The sequence below is a fragment of the Cryptomeria japonica genome, chromosome 6 (assembly GCF_030272615.1).
Source record: "Cryptomeria japonica chromosome 6, Sugi_1.0, whole genome shotgun sequence".
Taxonomy (NCBI): domain Eukaryota; kingdom Viridiplantae; phylum Streptophyta; class Pinopsida; order Cupressales; family Cupressaceae; genus Cryptomeria; species Cryptomeria japonica.
In genome coordinates this window covers 502,331,925-502,345,523 of record NC_081410.1, presented here as the reverse complement: position 1 = coordinate 502,345,523, position 13,599 = coordinate 502,331,925, and positions in this window count along the sequence as shown.

Sequence of the window (13,599 nt, the reverse complement as noted above, 5' to 3'; positions counted from 1 at the left end):
AGCTAATGTAGAGCATCAAGGTTGCTCAAGAGCGCCTTGAAATCATATGAAGGAAAAAGGAGCAAGACATAATTCAAGCTGCTATAGACACCCTTACCGGTCTGATCCCCGGTACCAATCTTCCTAACACTGAATCATCACTAGCACAACTTAAACTACTATGTACTGTAGTGGATGATCAGGTGCAGAGCCTGAAAGTAGCAGCTAAGGCAAATGTCAAGAAAGAGCATCAGAAGGATCTTAACATTGCTCTAGTGAAAAAGTTGAATGAACTCCGGTCTGAACTTTTGAAAGACCAAAGGATATAAGGGATGCTTTGGAAGAGGGAAATCTATTGCTAAGCAAAATCTGTCAACCCCATCTATTCTATGATGATGTGCTAGCTCAAAAGAAAAAGATTCAAATGGAATTACAGTCCTACTTGAGCATATTTAAGCCACCCTATGATTCCTTTGCAACTTATGGGCAAACCGTTCACTAGTTCCAAATCCAGTTAGCCAAAATGGAGCAAGAGATCAGTACACAATCTAGAGATTTGTAGGAGCTACAACTGGTTTTACTTCCATGTCTGCAAATTCTTCAGAAGTGTTATCTGAACCTAGATGCCTTGATAGTTACGTAGGAGATGAGCACAGTTGATGCAATGGAGGAATAGGTATCCCAGATGCAAACAGAAAAAGAAGTGGCAACCTCCCTACTTGAGTCTTGGTCTCTATCCATGAGACAATTTTTGCAGGACTATAAATCAGTTCTTGACAAGTATTATTCATTGTTTTTATAAACTTTTATTATTTGAATATCAAATGGAAATAGGGTTGTTCAACGATACTTTGTCATTGTTGGCAAAGGGGGAGAAGTACTCTAATCTATTTTGGAGACAAATAGGGAGAAGTATCTGGCTTTAAAATTTTGATATATGTTTTGATATATGCTATATGCTCTGATATCTCAATGTTTATGCTCTGTATGCAAAATTTCTATACATTGTATTGATTAAGGGATAGTGTATATGCTTAGGGGGAGCAATTTTGTTAATAGCATGTTTTTTATTGTAAAACACTTAGATGTCAAAATTTTATTTTCCTAAGTGTTGCTATCAATGCCAAAGGGGGAGATTGTTGGCATTTTTGATGTTTATGTTGTGATTGTCATTGATGGAAAAACACTTGTATTGGGATCCCCTTTATATGTATACCAGTATCTGTTCCAACTGATATGTTGTATTCTAGTCTTTAGACTATTGGTGATTTTGTAGAATGTGTTTCCCGGTCTAAAGCGGCATGTCGACCCCAAGCTGTTCATAGATCTCAAGTAGTACGAGGGAGCAAAGTGGCATAACACATTCCTACCAGTCTTCATTTTTGTCAAACTGGCAATTGGTATTTTGTATGAACTGGTAATACTCTATGATGAGTTACCAACCGACGTTTTGTGATAAGTTACCAATCCACCGATTGTTTGACGGTGCCGACACACTAACGGTGCTTTTTGTGTCATGTTATTGAGTATGTCTAGATTCATTGAACCTAGGAAATTGTAATGTAATCCTATTGGACTAACATGAAATCAGATTCCTTTAAAAGGACATCATGTCTAGGTTTTTAGGTTCTTGTTGAAAGGGTTTATGTTGTGCTAGGGTTTAAGGTGGTTGTTGAGTTGTTGTAAGAGTGATCTTATTTGAGAAGATCAAGTTGTAACTGAGAGAGAGATAGAGAAGACTGAAGTAATGTTGGAATGCATTAGCAGTGAGCTATACTAGATCTAACCAAGCAGTTTGTGCTATTAGATAGATCAAACACTTGTTGATTACTCACATCTTTGACAAGTCTGTAGCTCTTAACCAGGTAGGCCCAAAAGCCTTTTGTAAAATCCTCTAACAAGGTGGTTCACTTTTGTGAATCTAAAATCCTCTAACAAGGTAGTCTTTAATCAGACTTATCTCCTAACAGAGATTGAGATTCCTAATAGGATCTGTTCTGGTGAAGATTATTGTAAGACCTTAACCGGTCTAGTTTCTATTCTACAGATAGTGACTTGTGAGTTCCATCTCACCATAGTTTTTTCCCATTTGGGTTTCCACGTCAAATATTTTGTGTTATGGTTGTATTTCTTTTGTGGGTGAATGCTTTACTTGCATTTTGGTTTGCATGTGTGATAACTGGTCTGTCTGTTAAACTGTTTTACCAGTTTATCTTCAAACTGTTTAAGTGTTTAAGTACAAAGGTTTTTGGCATACTAATTCACCCCCCCTCTTAGTATTCATCAACAAACAGTGCATCTTAAAGAATTGCATCTCTAATTCTAAACTAGATATAATGTTAATCCAAGAAACTAAAATGAAGTCCTCTGAGATAGTCCTTTTTGAGAAAAAACTAGGTGTTAGACAGCTAAAGCACTCCCCTGCTATAGGGGTCTTAGTGGGCTTAGCCATCATTTGGGACTCTAGATTCATCTCATTTACACCTTTAGAGATTAAGAAAAATTGGATGGGAGGAGTATTAAGTTATAAAAATAACCTAATATTCAAATTGATTAACGTTTATGGTCCTCTCTAAGATAGGGATAAGGCTAGGGTGTGGGTGGAACTAGAGTCTTTCGTCAGAAGTTTCCCAAATGATGTATGCATCATTGGGGGAGATTTCAATGCTATCACTAAGGTAGGAGACAAAAGATGAGGTAGCAACAAACTTCCTCCAGCAGCTATAGATTTCAATCATTAGATCAATAGGAACTCCCTATTGGAAATCCAGATGACAGAAAATGCCTTCACCTCAAACAACAGAAGGTAGAACCCCTGAATGCAGAACCCCTCCCATAGGGGGCTCTCAGAGCTTAACTTTACTTTACCATAGGGGGATCTTAGAGATGATAACTTTTTAAACTTAATTGAGAACTGGTGGAGAAGCTTTGTTTTCTCTGGTTCAAAGATGTTTATTATCACAAGCAAGTTAAAGCTTATCAAAAGGAAGCTCTTAGAATGGAACAAGACTAATTTTGGAAATATTTTCGATAAAAAACTCCTAATAGAAAATGATCTTAAGAATGATAACATTGAGGTTCTTGAGAAGGGGATGGATGAACATCTCTTCCTCAAAGAAAAGGCTCTACTCTCTAAGTATGAAAAGACACTCTCAAATGAAGAGATCTTTTGGAAATAAAAATCAAGGGAGATTTGGTTGAGTGATGGGGACTGAAATACTAAGTTTTTCCACAATAGTACTAAGAAGAAGCGATGGGTCAATTGAATTTTTAAAATTAAGAATTGCCAGGGTTCCATCCTATCTGAATTGGATGATGTTGCCTTCGAGGCATCAAGGTTTTTTGATAAAATCTTAAACAATAGTGAAGGCTCCAACCTCAGAGGCCAACTCAATATTATCAAGAATCTTCCAAAACTCATTAGCAATGACCACAAAAAAATCATGTCAAAGAAATTATCTAAGGAGGAGGTTAAATCTGTCCTTATGAAGATGAATCCCGACAAGGCCCCGAGCCCGGATGGCTTCCCCACTAGCTTTTTCCAAAAATGTTGGGGTTTTATGGGGACAAAGATCATAGATGCCTTAGAAGGTATTAGGAACTCTAGTAAGATTCTCAAAGAAATCAACAATACCTTCTTAGCTCTCATCCCCAAAAAAAAGAATCTTGAAATCTTTAATGACTTTAGACCAATAGCCCTTTGCAACACTTTGTACAAACTCTTAACCAAAACCCTAGTAGCCAGACTCTAGAATCTTCTTCCCATTATCATTAGTGAAGAACAAACCATCTTCATAGCAGATAGATCAATCTATGATGGGGTTATTATAGCCCAAGAGGCCATTCATTCGGTCCAGCTCAACACGGCCCCAAGTATGCTAGTCAAATTAGACATAAGCAAAGCTCCGACAAAGTTGATTGGTGCTTCCTATGTAAATTCTTGGAGGCCTTTGGATTTTCCAAATCCTAGATCAACCTGATCTTTGAATGTATATCCACCCCCAAAATCTCGGTCTTGGTTAATGGTTCCCCGGAAGGTTTCTTCAGTAGCTCAAGGGGCTCAAGCAAGGAGATCCTATGTCTCTCTTCCTCTTCATCATCATGGCTGATGCCCTAGGTAGATCCATCTCTAAGGCCAAAGAGGAAGGTGGGATCCAAGGAATCCCCATTACCAGCGGCCTCCCTCCCTTTACCCACCAGCAATTTGTCGACGACACGATGCTTTTTGGGTAGGGAAGTGTAAGGGAAGTGAGCACCTTCAAAGGCATCCTTAATTCCTATATGCTAGCCTTGGGTCAAGAGGTGAATCTGGCCAAGTCTGCAGTTTTTATGTTCAACATAGACCCCTCCTTAGGAAATGTGATCAGAAATGTCCTGGAGATTAGTGAAGAAACTCTTCCTTGCAAATACCTAAGCATTCCCCTTGACAAGGGTAGAAGACCCTCAAAATTATGGGACAACTTGGTGGATAAAATCAAGTCTAGGATTAACACTTGGAAAGGAAAATGTCTCTCATCTGCAGGTAGAGCAACCTTGGTTAGATCGGTCTTGTCAGCTATGCCCATTTACCAGCTCTCCTGTCAACATTTATCTTCTTCTAAACTTGTAGAGCTCAACAAGCATCTCAGGACTTTCTTTTGGCAAGGTGCTAATGACAACCGTGAAATATCACTCATATCGTGGGACAAGATATGCAAACCTAAAGAAGGAGGAGGAGTTGGCATTAAAAACCTTCATGATTAGGGAAAAGCCTTGGGTGCCAAGTTGGTCTGGAGGATGTTCAGAACCCCCCATCTCAAATGGGCTTGCTTGCTACACCAAAAATACCTTAATGGAGGGAATCCTATCCAAATCTTCAGAGAAACCAACCCTCCTAGAGGGTCCTACCTATGGAATTTTATGTTAAACTACAGGAGGATTATCTCTGATAGACTTACTTGGAACTTGGGGTCCGGGGATAAAGCTCTTTTTTGGTCAGATTCATGGGGTGGATATAAGGCTATTGATAATATCCATGACTTTGGTGCTACTTGTATCCTTCTTGAATCTCATAGAGGACCCCTGTTAAACAACTATATCTCCCCTTTAGAGGATGGGGCTGGTTGGTAGTGGATCGAGAAGGAAGATGAGGATATCCCGGTAAGGGATAAACAAAAACTTATGGCAATTCTTAAATCAAGGAACATTGTGTTAGGTCAGAATGAGGACAAGTTTGTCTGGGATGGCTCCCTAAGAGGAGAATACAACTCCAAGGATGGGTACTCTCTCATCTCCAAATCATTTATAAGACCTATGACTAAGCTTCCCTTGAAACTTTACTGGGATAAATATTGTCTTCCTAAGGCAGGTATCTTTTCCTGGCTTACGGTTCAGAACAAGCTCCTAACTGTGAACAAATTTAGAAGAATGGGGTATGAGGGCCCTAGTAGATGTCCTCTTTGTGAGGCAGATGAGGAAGACACCAATCATATCCTCCTTAATTGCCCCTTTGCTCACAAATGTTGGATCTAGTTCACCAACAAACTTGAATGGTCTGCGGCCTTCCCCCACACTATCTTTGGAATGCTCAAGGCATGGCCTCTCCTCAAGTGCGGTTGTCTCTTTGAAGGTTTATGGACAACTCTTCCTTCTTCCATTATGTGGCAACTATGGGAGGAGAGAAATAGACGTCTCTTTAAGAATGGAAAACTAGAGGTTCCCAGAATCATTAACAGGATAGAGTCAGCTATCACTGAGCTCATGAACAACCAACTATCATCAGGCACATTGAAGAATGCCTCTATAACTTATTGGGATGAAAAGATGAAAAAACATTGGGAAGGCTTATCCTTTCCTCCCTTTGTAGGAGATGGTCCTATTGTAAGTCTTTGATCAAGGGATGCATGCAGATGACAACCCCTAGGTGAAGGTTGGGTGAAGCTAAACTTTGATGGGGCTTCCCATGGCAACCTAGGGCAAGTAGGGATAGGATGTGTTGTTCATAATTGGGAAGGCAAGGAACTAGCAACCCTTGCCTCTTCGGTTGGCATCAACACCAACAATTGGGCAGAACTAATGGCCCTGGTGGAGGGTCTGCATTTATGTAGTAAACTAGGAGTTAAGAACTTGGAAATTGAAGGAGATTCAGCTATAATTGTCAATGCTCTGAGGAAAGGTAGTATGCCTAATTGGAGACTAAATACTTTGCTATCAAAATCTCTTGACTTATGCAGAGATTTTGATAGGTTCACAGTCAATCATATTTATAGGGAGGGCAATAAAAGAGCAGATGAGTTGGCCAACTTGGGAGCCGATGGCATCAATCTCCTATCTGTGCCACCTTAAGGCAACCCCCTCTTTTGTTTTCATGTCCTAAGTGGTCGTTAGCATGTTTCACCTTTCATCCCCTTATGTTTCTCTTGCCTAGACTCTGTTTTAACCCCCTTATTTATTCCTCTTCCTACCCCCTGTATTTATGTATAGATACTTAGACAAACATTCAATTTAAATATGCCCATATATCTATTCTCCTAGACTTTAACTCAGGTAGTTAGGCTCAATCTATGGTCAGATACAATCATTAAAACACAAATCTCAATCATATATTTTTTATTCCTCTCTTTCATGCCCATTTAGTCTTCCATCCTTTAGTCCAAGGAGAGGCCCCTCGTCTAATATTTCTGTATATACTTATCTGGGCACTTTCATTATTAGACCCCCACCTTGATTTAGTCATCCATCCTCATATTTAGCCTCTCATTATCATATATATATATATATACATATATATATACATATACATATATATATATATATGTATGTATATATACATATATAAGTATGTATATATGTATGTATGTATGTATATGTATATGTATATGTATACAATACATATACATATACATACATACATACATACATACATACATATATACATACTTATATATGTATATATACATACATATATATATATATATATGTATATGTATATATATATGTATATGTATATATATATGTGTGTGTGTATATATATATATATACATATATATGTGACAGTTCTGATACTTAATATCAATACATATCCAATAGCCAACAAGATGAGAGGGGGGGGGGGTGAATCATACAAACTTAATCTTCCATAAAAACATCAGATTCAACCTCGGTAACATATACTTTAGTAATATAACCCAAAACTGTTAAACATGCAAACTCAAAAGCATATAAACATCATAAACCTCATAACACCAGATTTAACGTGGAAACCCAAATAGGGAAAAACCACTATGGGATTTCGGACCCACTAAGAAATATACTCTTCTAGACTATGCTCGGTTAAAAGAAAATCCTGTTAAAGATTACAAACACATTGCTAGATGTGACCCAGTTAAGGGATTTCCCTCAGATCTGTTAGGATCTTCACCTTGTTAGAAGTGACCTTGTTAAAGGATTTCAAATACTCAATCAGAATGTCACCTTGCTAGAGGGTTTTACAAATAAGACTGTTAAGTCCACTCGGTTAAGAGATTTTCTGTCACTTTCACAAAATAACAGCAATAAAAATCTATCTGGAACTTCACATCTAAAATGCTAAAGAAGACTCTTATTTGTTCAATACAATCTAGAAATAGAACTAGTCTTGTCCATCTGTTGGGCTTCTATACTCTATTATTCAAACAAGTCTTCAAGCTTCTGTGCTCGGTAATCACTATGTAGCATCCATGTGCATGCACTTGCCTGCATACATTGTTTATCAACAGTTCCCTATTTATAAACAATTAGCTAACCACTTAATCTCCTTGATCACATTTCCCATGATCAATCATAGCCATCAGATCTTCAATCTTGTCCAGGTTCAATGCATCTTTCGATCTGAAAATGTTTTACCCCACCTATGAACTTGTATATATTTCTTGGAACTTGTGCCAAGGTATTGCAACTAAATCTAAATTGTAGATATTCAGGGAAACTTTTCTTTGCCATAGATTCATTAACAAACTATATTTATGGCATACCAATCATTTAATCAGTTCCAGCTCATCAGCTTCCTTCATTAAATAACTCATGTAAACATTTAATGCATTCTGTTACAGCTCAGTTACAACTCGGTTACAACTCAGTAAATACTAAACTTTACTCAGTAAACATTTTGCTTTCATTAACCGATAGCGATAACCTTAGGGTTTACCAACTAGGTTCTTTGCTTGCTAACATAGTATAGTATTAACCTTACAATTTACAACATATGTATGATGTCAAAACAATCTAAACATCATGATCTCATCATTGTCTGACTTGGTAATAGTTTCCCATTGAATACCTTATTCATCCTCTTATTCATCATATTCTTTCTGTGTCTTTTACCAACATCTTTATATTCTTCAAATCATACTTCTCAAGATATGGCAACATAATACTGAGTTAGAAAATCAATTTCTTGACATCAATGACAAAATAATAATATCAAGATAGTAAACATCCTTAATCAGTTATATCCATAATCATCAACAACCTTCTCAATATCCTTATTGAAATGTCAACAATCTTTCATTGTCTGTTATAATGCTATATTGCCAACAATCTCCTCCTTTGGCATTGAAGGCAAAACCAATTGATTTGACCTTAAAAGATTCGGATTGCTGTGATTTTGAAATGCTAAAATGCTCTCCCCCATACATTAGACTTCTCCTCTTTTCTCAGTCTTCTTTCCAAACTTCAGTCTTCTCCCCTTTCTCACTTTTCTCCCCCTTATATTAGTTTTCTCCCCCTTTGACAACAATGCCAAAAAGTAAAGAACTAAAACATAATTTCTGCCTGTATGAAGTGATTTGCTGCTATAATGTGTATTAATGCAGTCTCGGTCAGAGAATTTTGTCTTCAATTCCTATTTCCTGTATTGTTTCCTGCAATATTTCATGTACACCTTTAGAAAACATCCTAAAGTGTGTAAATCAACATCAACTCCTAAAAGATATTTGATAGAGTCATCGAATTGATGCTTTCACCGAACTCGGTCAGTGAGTAGAAGATAGGGGTAGGACCCCTAACTTACTTCTAAGATATTCAAAAGTGTCCCTTGGTAGTGGCTTGGTGAAGATATCTGCTATTTGTTCCTTTGTGCTAACATACTCCAACACCACTTTCTTCTCTAAGATAATGATATTTGATAGGGATGTGCTTTGTCTTAGAGTGCATAACAGGATTCTTTGAAATGTTAATGGAACTAGTATTGTCACAGAATATAGTTACTGGCTCGGTAACTTTCTCATTTATACCTTCCAACAGCTATTTGATCCATGCAATGTTGGTACAATTCAATGTTGTAGCAACGTATTCAGCTTCTGCTATTGACTGTGAAACACATCCTTGTTTCTTGCTAAGCCAACTCACTAGTTTTTCTCCTAACAAGAAAGCTCCTCCACTTGTGTTTTTTCTGTCATCAATGTTGCCTGCCCAATCAGCATTAGTATAAAATTTCAAATCAAAATCATTTCCTTTCTGATATACTAAGCCATAATCCTTAGTGCCTTTCAAGTATCTAAAAATTCTTTTGATTGTTGTCATGTGTGTTTCCTTAGGATCTGTAGAGAATCTTGCAACTATACCTACTGCATGTGCTATGTCTGGTCTATTGTGAACAACATATTGTAGCTTTCCAATCATGGATTAGTAATGTGTCTCATCAATAGATGCAGATTCATCATTCTTTAATAATATACAGTTGGTAGTCATAGGAGTACTAACTGGTTTTGAATCCTCCATTCCAAATTTCTTCAAGATTTCCTTTATGTACTTGGATTGAGTAATGAAAATCTCATTTTTCATTTGCAATATCTGTAAACCTATAAAATAATTTATCTCACCGATTAATGACATCTCAAATTCTTTGCTCATTTCATTTCCAAAGTTCTTATATAAAGAGTCATTTCCACAAAATATAATATCATCAACAAATATGGATGAGATCAGTATTCCATTTTCATCATTCTTCATGTACATATTGTTGTTCTAACTTGTCCTTATAAAACCAATCTTAATCAAATAAGAGTGCAATCTTTCATACCATGCTCTAGGTGCTTGTTTCAAACCATATAAATCTTTGTTCAATTTACATACCTGATCTTTATTATTGTCTTCAACAAATCCTTCAAGTTGTTCAATAAAAACTTCTTCTTCTAATATTCCATTCAGAAATGCAGATTTGACATCCATTTGATATACCTTGAAATTTTTGAAAGCAACATATGCCAATAATGTTCTTACTCCTTCAAGTCTGGCAACAAGTGCAAAAGTTTCACCATAATCAATTCCTTCTTCTTGAGCATAACCTTTGCAAACTAGTCTTGCTTTGTTTTGAATGACCTCTCCTTTTTCATTTAGCTTGTTTCTGAAAATCCACTTTCTACCAATTACATTTTTGTCCTTTGGTCTTGGGATTAGTGTCCATGTGTCATTCTTCTTGATTTGATCAATCTTTCCTGTCATAGCATTTATCCAATCTTCATTGTTAAATGCCTCCTTCACTATTCTTGGTTCAAATTCAGATATCAAACATGTGTTCTATCTCAATTTGTTCCTTGTCATCACTGGATCATCCTTATCTCCTAAAATCTAACTTGGTGCATGATGTCTTCTGACATACTTGGCTAATACAGGCTCGGTAGGCTCTGTATGATCTGATTCATCACTCGGTAACTAGATATTCTCTTCATTTTCTTCAATAGTCTTCTCGGTAAGACTTCTCGGTTGAACATAGACAAATTCATCATAGTCTTCTGGTTCCTTGGAATTTCCTTCATCATTTCTTTCTGCAAATTCATCAATTTTCACATTTTCACTTTCTACTATTTTGTTAGGTGATTTGATCATACATTTAAATGCTTTGCTTCTAGAAGAATAACCTAGAAATTTTCCTTCTTCACTCTTCTGATCAAATTTGCCATTTCTATCATCTTTGTGAATATAGCATCTACTTCCAAAGATTTTAAAATAACTTACATTAGATTTCTTATCATACCAAATTTCATATGGTGTCTTCAAAGTACCTTTCTTCAATTGTACTCGGTTCAGGGTGTAAACTGTTGTGCTTATTACTTCTCTCCAAAATGTTTGTGGCACCTTCTTTTCAATCATCAGTGTTCTAGCACAATCCATAATAGATCTGTTTCTTCTCTCACCTATTCCATTCTGATGTGGAGTTCTCAGTGTAGAGACTTATCTTTTAATACCATGATCATTGCAGAATAAGTTGAATTCATCAGATGTGAACTCTCCTCCTCTATCTGATCTAAGACATTTCAGTTGTCTTCCTGTTTCATTTTTAACTCTTTCCTTGTACCATTTAAACATTTGAAAAGCTTCTGATTTTTCTTTTAAAAACATTACTGACATCATCCTTGAATAGTCATCCACAAATAATATGAAATATTTATCACCATAATAACTTTGAACTTTCATAGGACCACAAAGATCAGTGTGCACTAGATCTAAAATTCCCTTAGAAGTGTAAGACTTACTTGTAAAGCTTGATCTTGACATCTTACCCATCTGGCATCCTCGGCACATAGCATTCTTGGGTTTTTCAAGACTTGGTAGACCTCTTACTCGGTGCTTCTTACTTATTTTGATCAGATTATCAAAATTTACATGGCAAAACCTTTTATGCCATAACCAGGTATCATCTATCTTTGCATACAAACACTTGTTACGAGTTGAGTCAAGGTGAAATGTGTTACCTTTTGTTTGTGTCCCGGTAGCAGCTAAATTTCCATTCTTGTCATGAACTTTGACAATTCCTTTCTGAAATTCTATTTGGTAACCTGTGTTATTTAGCTATGCTACACTCAACAAATTGTATTTCAAACCTTCAACCCAATAAACATCATTGCATCTTGCATTGTCAAGAAGTGTTATAGATCCTTTACCTTTTACCAGACTTGGTGCATCATTACCAAATCTAACATAGCCTCCATCATAATCTTTTAATATAACAAACTTGTGTTTATCTCCTGTCATATGATTTGAGCATCCACTATCTATGATCCAAGAATCATTAGTGTTTATGTGAGATATTAGTGCTTTTTCTTCATACCTTTCTTCATCTAATCTATCTTTGATAGCCACATAAACTACTTCCTTTGTATCAGTTTCATCTAATTTATCATCATTGGATTCCTCATCAGCTATTAAGCATGTCTTTCTATCTCTTCTTTTGAAGTATCAGTGTCCTTTGTAATGATTATCTTTCTATTTGTCATCTCAGTAATCTTCTTTTTAGTAGAATCTTTATCAGGACAGTTAGAAGCTATATGTCCTATCTTATCACAATTGAAACATTTCAAAGGTAGTTTTCCTTTATACATACCTTTGCCTCTTGGTAACCTTCTGGCTAATAGTGCTTCAAACTCTTCTTGCTTTCTGATTTCCTCATACAGTTTGTGTACTTCTTCCATGTTCTTACAAAATCTTTCACTTGCTCCACTGTGATCTCCTTCAGAGTATTATACTTTTTTTCATTGAAATCATTAGATTTATCAAGATGAAAATAACTAAATGCAGATTCAACTTTATTTACCGAAGATCCACTGTTATCAAAGTTACTTAATTCAAATGCATGCAGCTTACCAATAGTAGCATCTAAAGAAATTGGCATATTAGGTACAGAACTCAATTCATTGATTGTAGAGACTTGGATTGCATAAGCCAGTAGAAGGTTTCTTAACAACTTACTTGTTATATCCTTTTCTTCAATAGTTCCACCTGCTCCTTTGATTTGATTGACAATCTCCTTTAGTCTTGTATTGTACTGAGTTATGTTCTCACCTTCATTCATCCTCATAGATTTAATTTGTCCTCTTAGACTATCTACTTTTGCTCTTTGAACATGTTCATCTCCTCCATATACTGATATGACCTTATCCCATATTCCCTTTGCATCATTGCAGCCTTGTAGATCATTAAACTCTGAGTTGGTCAATGCAGATGTTATTTCAATCATTGCTTGAATATGTTCTTGCTTTGCCTTTATCTCTTCCATAGTCAGGGGATAGGTGCTCGGTGTAACAAAATCATTCTCTAGATAGTATACAACATATTCTCCAACTCCTAATAGATGCAACTTCATCCTTTTCTACCATGTAGAGAAACTTGACTTGTTCAACTTCGGTGCATCCCTCTTATACATCTTTGGATCTTTAACTCAAGTGCCTTTAAACTTTTCTTCTAGAGTCCAAAGCTCTCATACCAATTGATAGTTCTGATACTTAATATAAGTACAGATCCAATAGCCACCAAGATTAGAAGGGGGGTGAATCATACAAACTTAATCTTCCATAAAAACATCAGATTCAACCTTGGTAACATATAATTTAGTAATATAACCCAAAACTGTTAAACATGCAAACTCAAAAGCATATAAACATCATAAACCTCATAACACCAGATTTAATGTGGAAACCCAAATAGGGAAAAACCACTATGGGATTTTGGACCCACTAAGAAATATACTCTTCTAGAGTATGCTCAGTTAAAAGCAAATCCTGTTAAAGATTACAAACACATTGCTAGATGTGACCCAGTTAAGGGATTTCCCTCAGATCTGTTAGGATCTTCACCTTGTTAGAAGCGACCTTGTTAAAGGATTTC